The sequence below is a fragment of the Salvelinus fontinalis genome, chromosome 38 (assembly GCF_029448725.1).
Source record: "Salvelinus fontinalis isolate EN_2023a chromosome 38, ASM2944872v1, whole genome shotgun sequence".
Lineage (NCBI taxonomy): Eukaryota > Metazoa > Chordata > Actinopteri > Salmoniformes > Salmonidae > Salvelinus > Salvelinus fontinalis.
The window spans coordinates 17,061,326-17,070,251 of record NC_074702.1 but is presented as its reverse complement, the minus strand read 5'-3'; positions in this window follow the sequence as shown (position 1 = coordinate 17,070,251).

Here is an 8,926-nt window from a genome sequence, read left to right as displayed (position 1 = left end):
CAGGCCAAGCAGTAGTATTACAGATGGATTTGTATAATATTGATTCATTTCTCCTCTAGTCTGAATGTCAAATAATTTAACCACAGCTAAGATGCAAAGGACCGACCTCAACCATGATATGTTCACATCTCCAATTGTATTTGTCACTGATAGTGTGCGGACATTGTACTCAAAATCCATGGAATGAAGATGATAGGTCCCCAAGATGTTGAACATAAGGGAGGGTTAGGTTAGAAACAAGCCCCTCTTTGTACCCCCCACAGCCCCCCTCATAGTGTTGTCCCATACAGAGGGGTACTGCCTGGGAGGGCAGGAGAGGGGGTGGGAGGGGGAAGGTCGCTTGGTCACTCCCTGTGACCGTCTGCAAGAGGATCCATCAACACCCTTAAATGAAGTCTGCCAGGTGCGCGAATCAACCACAGAACAGTGAGCTCCAGCTGACAATGGGGCAGTAGGGCAAATCAAACTCCGAGCCAGGGAACTGGGAGGAATTATCATGTTTTATTGGATACTTCTATTTGTCTGCCCTAGTCTGCACATGTCTGTTGTCATCCCATCCATTGTGATCTCTGCTTGAATTATTATTTGGACAATAACTAAGGTTGTGTCCCAAATGGCAGCCTATGGGCCCTGGTCAAAAGTAGTGCACTACATAGGGAATAGGGTGCCTTTTAGGAGGCAGCCACTGACATTCTCCCCAATGATGATTCCCATGTGCAGTAGTTCATCTTCATTGTCTTACCATTACGATTCAGTCACCTTTGGATGGCAATGGAGATGGAGATTCAGTGGGCCGTGATGGTGAGCCATGGAGAGCCTGTGAAAACACACAGCACCCACCCTGTCCTTATAAGCATGTTTTCTAAGGCGGCAGCAGCTTTCCATTTTAGCAGCCTGTGTCCTGATGATAATCCCAGGTCCACACTGATCCAGGACATTCTCCGAACATGAAGCAACCAGAGTGTGCATGGATGGGATAAGGAGAGGGAGAGGAGTGGGTATGGTGTCAGCCATATTGAATGTGCCCATGAGGGCACTGTGAAGCGCTGTGCCCACATTCTTATCTTGGTACAGTCAGATTACCGTGGTCTGAAGGGCTTTGTCTGTTCTTGCAATTCTAGTTCTATGATGTCACCCTCACAGTCAGAGCCTCCTAATAAATGGACGTAACTTCATGAGATTGTCCTATCTGGAGGCAGAGGGCTTAGATCAAACCACTGCGGCATGCATGACACAGATGCTTGTATCGAGGTTGGTGGTGGGATCATGTCTGAGTAAGGGGGATTCAGGAGTTGGCTAAGAACAGATAATCAAGGATCAGTTCAGCTGCCTACCATGCAGTGTGAAAACACAGCTAGGTGAGGAGAGGACAGATAGAGACACGTCATGTGTCACAGATAGAGACACGCATGCACGCACGTGCGCACGCACGCACGCACGCACGCACGCACGCACGCACGCACGCACGCACGCACGCACGCACGCACGCACGCACGCACACACACACACACACACACACACACACACACACACACACACACACACACACACACACACACACACACACACACACACACACACACACACACACACACACACACACACACACAAAGGCGTCCTGCCCTGGGTTGAGCCTCCCTGCACCTGCTGCTCCTCCGAAAAAACCTGTTGCAGCATTGGGATCGTTTCACAAGCGTTCCCCAGGCGTTGGTCAGACGTTTTTACAGGCACGGAGCTCCGGTCGTTTTCATGATGAAATCAACCCCGGAGCAATCCCTCGGCAGGCCTAACTCATTTGAGCGTGATTGTGGCATTAAGTACGCATTCCTTCCAAGGCGCGCCTCTTGTCGGTTGGACCAAAATGTTTAAATAAATTGAACCTAAGATGAAAAGAAACCAGGATCTGTGGCTGGCAGGACCTCAATTTATGCATTTCCTCCGTTTCCTCTCAGTGCATGACTGCTGCCTGTGTGACTGTCTGTCAGTTTAGACACATCATGAAATCAACCCCCCCCCACAAAAAAGTATTCTGAGAATTATCAGAGAAATCTGGGAAAACTCGGTGAACAAAGCCAGCTACAACTGAGATGAGTTTCCACCTAATAAGTTCTTTATTCCCATCATGGTTTTTCTGGAGGGATAACAACGACAACACTTCGGCACCGAGGGGTCAAACCTCCTGACCCCAGGAGATTTAATCATAAGAGTTCCAACACCTTATTCTCATCAGTTGTTGCCAGGCAACGTGTGCGGCAGCCCCATGCAGGCGTTCTGGAGGGAGCGGAGGGATCTGAGTCTGTAAAGAACCATGGGTTTATATTCATCTGCATGGGGGTCATGGAGATTCCTTCACTTTGATTAAGCTTTTTTTTTCTTTCTTAACAGGTGGCCTGTGCTGTCTGCCCCAACCTTTGTCCCACAGTTACCACTCTGCTCTACAGAGACAGGAGTCAGGGAGCAGGGAGGGAATAGCTCTTCAGTTTGTGTGCATGTGTGTGAGAGGGAGAGAGAGAGAGAAAGTGAGAGTCTGTGTGTCTGCGTGTTTGCGTACATGTACTGTATGTGTATTCTTGTGAGTTGGATGGCAGTTTCTCTACTACCGTTGTTAAAAGGTAAACATTGTGTCTTGTGATTGTTTATTTGTACCTGTTCACTAATTACAGAAGGTCTTTTATGAAGCCAAACGTCATTTTATTCCCACTCTTAGAAGGTTGGAGTGTGGGCGACAAGGGACACGTGGAGACACTTAAATTCTGGCAGTTCAACTTCCATGACAAGATAAATAGTTTAATCCAGACTGACGGACCGGTAGAATGTTTCAGTAGAACACTTAGGCGCCGTTTCTGACCAGCACAGACGTTTTATATCCTCCCTAAGTTAGGCGATACTCTGTGCTTGAAAGTCAAACTGTAGGTCAAGCTGATGGTCCTGTTGGTGCAGTAAAGATATCATTCTTTTACACCTGAAAATTACAGCGTCAGTTTGGTGAGAAACTATCAAGGGATGGATGTGCTAGAACAGAGAGCACCTGGCTGGTGGGATTAGATAATGCTAGATGGCCAGTCAGCATTGTTCCGATGAAGTCACAATATCATCCCTCAGGATAAGATGTCATGCAGATTTAAACAGTGTACAAGTATCTAAGACCCTTGTGCTCATGTTGTCTCATACACTACTTATCCCCCAACATCTCTTTCTTAGTTTGCACACTAATTTAAATGATGCATACAGCTAAATACCAAGCCTATACTCTTTACACAGTATTACAGGAGAGTCTGAGATGGTTCTTCTACTCGCTATCAAAACAAGATGGGAGTGCTTGAAGTAAATTCAACACAAGGCAGATGTAGGGAGCTTTATTTTTCTACTGAACAATTTCCTTTCAATCTAGAGCTTCTAATGGAAAGTTCTTGAATTAAAACACTTGTGAAAGCACAATTTACCTTTTGGTTTCTGTTGAGGCAGAACAACTTCGGGTGCACTGCGATGAAGTGAAAAATAACCATTATAACGCAAATTAATTCAGACTTTTTCCGTTCTATAAAACTAGCCCCTTGCCCCCTCCAAACATGGCTGGTGTAAGGCACATCTGTTCTTCTGAAGTTAGTGGTGGGTAACGCACCCCTCTGAATGAAGATTGTTGAACTCTAACAGATTCAGACAGACAACCACTCTGATCAAACCTGATTATCCTCAACACTTAACTTTTTAAATGAAAAAGTCTACATTTAAATCCTGAGTGTGGAGTATCTCTTCAGGAAGTCAACCAGTGAATATCAACAAATTCCAATGGAAGCATTAGCCTATGTCGTCCAAACCCTGAGCTTTGGTGAATACTTGGCATGTTCAATTAGATTCCTCTGCTTTAAAGTTAGTCCACTATAGCTACTTATTAAAAAACACATCTAACTCACAGCAGTGAGATAAAACTTCAATGGGTTTCATTTTAGCCAAGTTGTCATATCTAACAAAGAAATGGAATTCTGCCGTCGCCACTGAGAAGCACCACTAAAACTAACTGGTGTTGATTAGACTACAAACATCCATTTAACGTCGTTTAAAAAACCCAGTCACATAAAAAATACTCAGGACCCATAAAACAGTATGATTCAGGTGCGCGTTTAGTTTAAAGCCAAAGCTTTTCCCTGCTAATGACCACTGGAGTGGTCTCGTTGGTTGGTGTGGACCCATCTATAACAGCAAGCCAGTCTGGGCCAGAGCTGATCGTCACAAAATAAATAGCACATGTGTTTAGCGTGTGTTTAGCACATGAAGCCTGTAAAACATACATGATTCTGCGTCGGAGCTGACTGAGAGAGTGGGGCGACTCTTGGCTGTTTATAGCGAGTGATAATGGCCCCTCTATAAAACCAACCTTGGTCTAATTGTGCCTATGGTTTTGTGACACTGTTTTAGCAGCCTGCAGTTCTACTGGACTAGAAGGCTGTAGCTGAGTAGCCCCAGAAATCTCAGAAAAATTATATAGCGATGGCTAGCACTGTGCCACTCAAGAGTGTGACCTACATCAGATCAATGGCAAGGGAAAAAAGCTTCTATAGTCCTCACCGGATTCATACTAACATTGATTGAGACTGAGGGAAACTGATAAAAAAAACGGTTTCCATCTCAGTCTCCATCAAAAATCCCCCTTCCTTTTGCATCCTAGCCAGTTGGCCCTGAGCATGTCTGTCCTGTCCACATTTTAGACACGCTCCGCTATTAGAGCTTATTGGGTTTCCATTGTTTTCATTGTTCTAATTAAAGGTAGGACAAGACGGAGCAGAAGCACGCTATCCTGTGGATCCTACCTTCATCCATCCCAGCCATACAGGCTCTCTCTCTGGCCCTAAACTCTAAACCCTAGCCTGGTCCCTGATCTGTTTGTGCTGTCTTGCCAACTCCTATGCTCCTACAGATGTAGGATCTTAATTTGATCACCTTGTTGCAGGATAACTTTCCTGCAATGCAGGAAATGTAAAACTTGTAGTGTATTTGAGGTTTAAAAAGGGCGTCTGAAGTTTGTCATTTCCACTTTGAAATTTCAGACTTGATTTTCCGTTACGAAAAATGTATCAACACCTACACAAATATCCATGAATTATAATAACTTACAACAGCGTTTCCCATCCTTGGGGTGATGATGCCAAAAGAGTACATAGTGCAAAAAGGTGCCTCAGTTTTGGATCTTTCCTATTTTTCATGTGTGCGGCTTCCCTTCTTTCTAAGTGTTCCTATTGTTGATACCTATGCACCTGGAGCTGACAATATTTGTTAAAAAGGACCTTTAAAGAGCACAGACAGCCTCTCATCATTTCATTCATTATAATCCACATAATAATTCACATTTCCTGCTGCTCTAGGATTATTTTCCTGTTGTAGCAAACGGGCTCAAATTAAGATCCTACATCTGTATGGTCATAATGACCATAGGAGTAGGCAAGGCAGCAGCAGTAGATCTAGCACTAGGCTTCTAGGCTAAACCCTTAACTGGCCCTGGTCGCAAACAGCCATGAACCCAGTGAGACACCGGAAACATACATCCAGGGTTGTAGTTGGAGTGGGTTGTTTAGGGAAGGCTAATGTAGGGTTGTAGTTGGAGTGGGTTGTTTAGCGAAGAATAATGTAGGGTTGTAGTTGGAGTGGGTTGTTTAGGGAAGGCTAATGTAGTGTTGTAGTTGGAGTGGGTTGTTTAGGGAAGGCTAATGTAGGGTTGTAGTTGGAGTGGGTTGTGAAGGGAAGGCTAATGCAGGGTTGTAGTTGGAGTGGGTTGTTTAGGGAAGGCTAATGTAGGGTTGCAGTTGGAGTGGGTTGTTTAGTGAAGGCTAATGTAGGGTTGTAGTTGGAGTGGGTTGTTTAGGGAAGGCTAATGCAGGGTTGTAGTTGGAGTGGGTTGTGAAGGGAAGGCTAATGTAGGGTTGTAGTTGGAGTGGGTTGTGAAGGGAAGGCTAATGCAGGGTTGTAGTTGGAGTGGGTTGTTTAGGGAAGGCTAATGTAGGGTTGTAGTTGGAGTGGGTTGTTTAGGGAAGGCTAATGTAGGGTTGTAGTTGGAGTGGGTTGTGAAGGGAAGGCTAATGCAGGGTTGTAGTTGGAGTGGGTTGTTTAGGGAAGGCTAATGTAGGGTTGTAGTTGGAGTCGGTTGTTTTGTGAAGGCTAATGTAGGGTTGTAGTTGGAGTGGGTTGTTTAGGGAAGGCTAATGCAGGGTTGTAGTTGGAGTGGGTTGTTTAGGGAAGGCTAATGCAGGGTTGTAGTTGGAGTGGGTTGTTTAGGGAAGGCTAATGTAGGGTTGTAGTTGGAGTGGGTTGTGAAGGGAAGGCTAATGCAGGGTTGTAGTTGGAGTGGGTTGTGAAGGGAAGCTAATGCAGGGTTGTAGTTGGAGTGGGTTGTGAAGGGAAGGCTAATGTAGGGTTGTAGTTGGAGTGGGTTGTTTAGGGAAGGCTAATGCAGGGTTGTAGTTGGAGTGGGTTGTGAAGGGAAGGCTAATGCAGGGTTGTAGTTGGAGTGGGTTGTGAAGGGAAGGCTAATGCAGGGTTGTAGTTGGAGTGGGTTGTTTAGGGAAGGCTAATGTAGGGTTGCAGTTGGAGTGGGTTGTTTAGTGAAGGCTAATGTAGGGTTGTAGTTGGAGTGGGTTGTTTAGGGAAGGCTAATGCAGGGTTGTAGTTGGAGTGGGTTGTGAAGGGAAGGCTAATGTAGGGTTGTAGTTGGAGTGGGTTGTGAAGGGAAGGCTAATGCAGGGTTGTAGTTGGAGTGGGTTGTTTAGGGAAGGCTAATGTAGGGTTGTAGTTGGAGTGGGTTGTTTAGGGAAGGCTAATGTAGGGTTGTAGTTGGAGTGGGTTGTGAAGGGAAGGCTAATGCAGGGTTGTAGTTGGAGTGGGTTGTTTAGGGAAGGCTAATGTAGGGTTGTAGTTGGAGTCGGTTGTTTTGTGAAGGCTAATGTAGGGTTGTAGTTGGAGTGGGTTGTTTAGGGAAGGCTAATGCAGGGTTGTAGTTGGAGTGGGTTGTTTAGGGAAGGCTAATGCAGGGTTGTAGTTGGAGTGGGTTGTTTAGGGAAGGCTAATGTAGGGTTGTAGTTGGAGTGGGTTGTGAAGGGAAGGCTAATGCAGGGTTGTAGTTGGAGTGGGTTGTGAAGGGAAGCTAATGCAGGGTTGTAGTTGGAGTGGGTTGTGAAGGGAAGGCTAATGTAGGGTTGTAGTTGGAGTGGGTTGTTTAGGGAAGGCTAATGCAGGGTTGTAGTTGGAGTGGGTTGTGAAGGGAAGGCTAATGCAGGGTTGTAGTTGGAGTGGGTTGTGAAGGGAAGGCTAATGCAGGGTTGTAGTTGGAGTGGGTTGTTTAGGGAAGGCTAATGCAGGGTTGTAGTTGGAGTGGGTTGTTTAGGGAAGGCTAATGCAGGGTTGTAGTTGGAGTGGGTTGTTTAGGGAAGGCTAATGCAGGGTTGTAGTTGGAGTGGGTTGTTTAGGGAAGGCTAATGTAGGGTTGTAGTTGGAGTGGGTTGTTTAGGGAAGGCTAATGCAGGGTTGTAGTTGGAGTGGGTTGTGAAGGGAAGGCTAATGCAGGGTTGTAGTTGGAGTGGGTTGTTTTAGGGAAGGCTAATGCAGGGTTGTAGTTGGAGTGGGTTGTTTAGGGAAGGCTAATGTAGGGTTGTAGTTGGAGTGGGTTGTGAAGGGAAGGCTAATGCAGGGTTGTAGTTGGAGTGGGTTGTTTTGGGAAGGCTAATGTAGGGTTGTAGTTGGAGTGGGTTGTTTAGGGAAGGCTAATGTAGGGTTGTAGTTGGAGTGGGTTGTTTAGGGAAGGCTAATGCAGGGTTGTAGTTGGAGTGGGTTGTTTAGGGAAGGCTAATGCAGGGTTGTAGTTGGAGTGGGTTGTTTAGGGAAGGCTAATGTAGGGTTGGAGTTGGAGTGGGTTGTTTAGGGAAGGCTAATGCAGGGTTGTAGTTGGAGTGGGTTGTTTAGGGAAGGCTAATGCAGGGTTGTAGTTGGAGTGGGTTGTGAAGGGAAGGCTAATGCAGGGTTGTAGTTGGAGTGGGTTGTTTAGGGAAGGCTAATGCAGGGTTGTAGTTGGAGTGGGTTGTTTAGGGAAGGCTAATGCAGGGTTGTAGTTGGAGTGGGTTGTGAAGGGAAGGCTAATGTAGGGTTGTAGTTGGAGTGGGTTGTTTAGGGAAGGCTAATGCAGGGTTGTAGTTGGAGTGGGTTGTTTAGGGAAGGCTAATGCAGGGTTGTATTTGGAGTGGGTTGTTTAGGGAAGGCTAATGCAGGGTTTTAGTTGGAGTGGGTTGTGAAGGGAAGGCTAATGCAGGGTTGTAGTTGGAGTGGGTTGTTTAGGGAAGGCTAATGCAGGGTTGTAGTTGGAGTGGGTTGTTTAGGGAAGGCTAATGCAGGGTTGTAGTTGGAGTGGGTTGTTTAGGGAAGGCTAATGTAGGGTTGTAGTTGGAGTGGGTTGTTAATGGAAGGCTAATGCAGGGTTGTAGTTGGAGTGGGTTTTTTAGGGAAGGCTAATGCAGGGTTGTAGTTGGAGTGGGTTGTGAAGGGAAGGCTAATGCAGGGTTGTAGTTGTAGTGGGTTGTTTAGGGAAGGCTAATGTAGGGTTGTAGTTGGAGTGGGTTGTTTAGGGAAGGCTAATGTAGGGTTGTAGTTGGAGTGGGTTGTTTAGGGAAGGCTAATGTAGGGTTGTAGTTGGAGTGGGTTGTTTAGGGAAGGCTAATGCAGGGTTGTAGTTGGAGTGGGTTGTTTAGGGAAGGCTAATGTAGGGTTGTAGTTGGAGTGGGTTGTTTAGGGAAGGCTAATGTAGGGTTGTAGTTGGAGTGGGTTGTGAAGGGAAGGCTAATGTAGGGTTGTAGTTGGAGTGGGTTGTTTAGGGAAGGCTAATGTAGGGTTGTAGTTGGAGTGGGTTGTTTAGGGAAGGCTAATGTAGGGTTGTAGTTGGAGTGGGTTG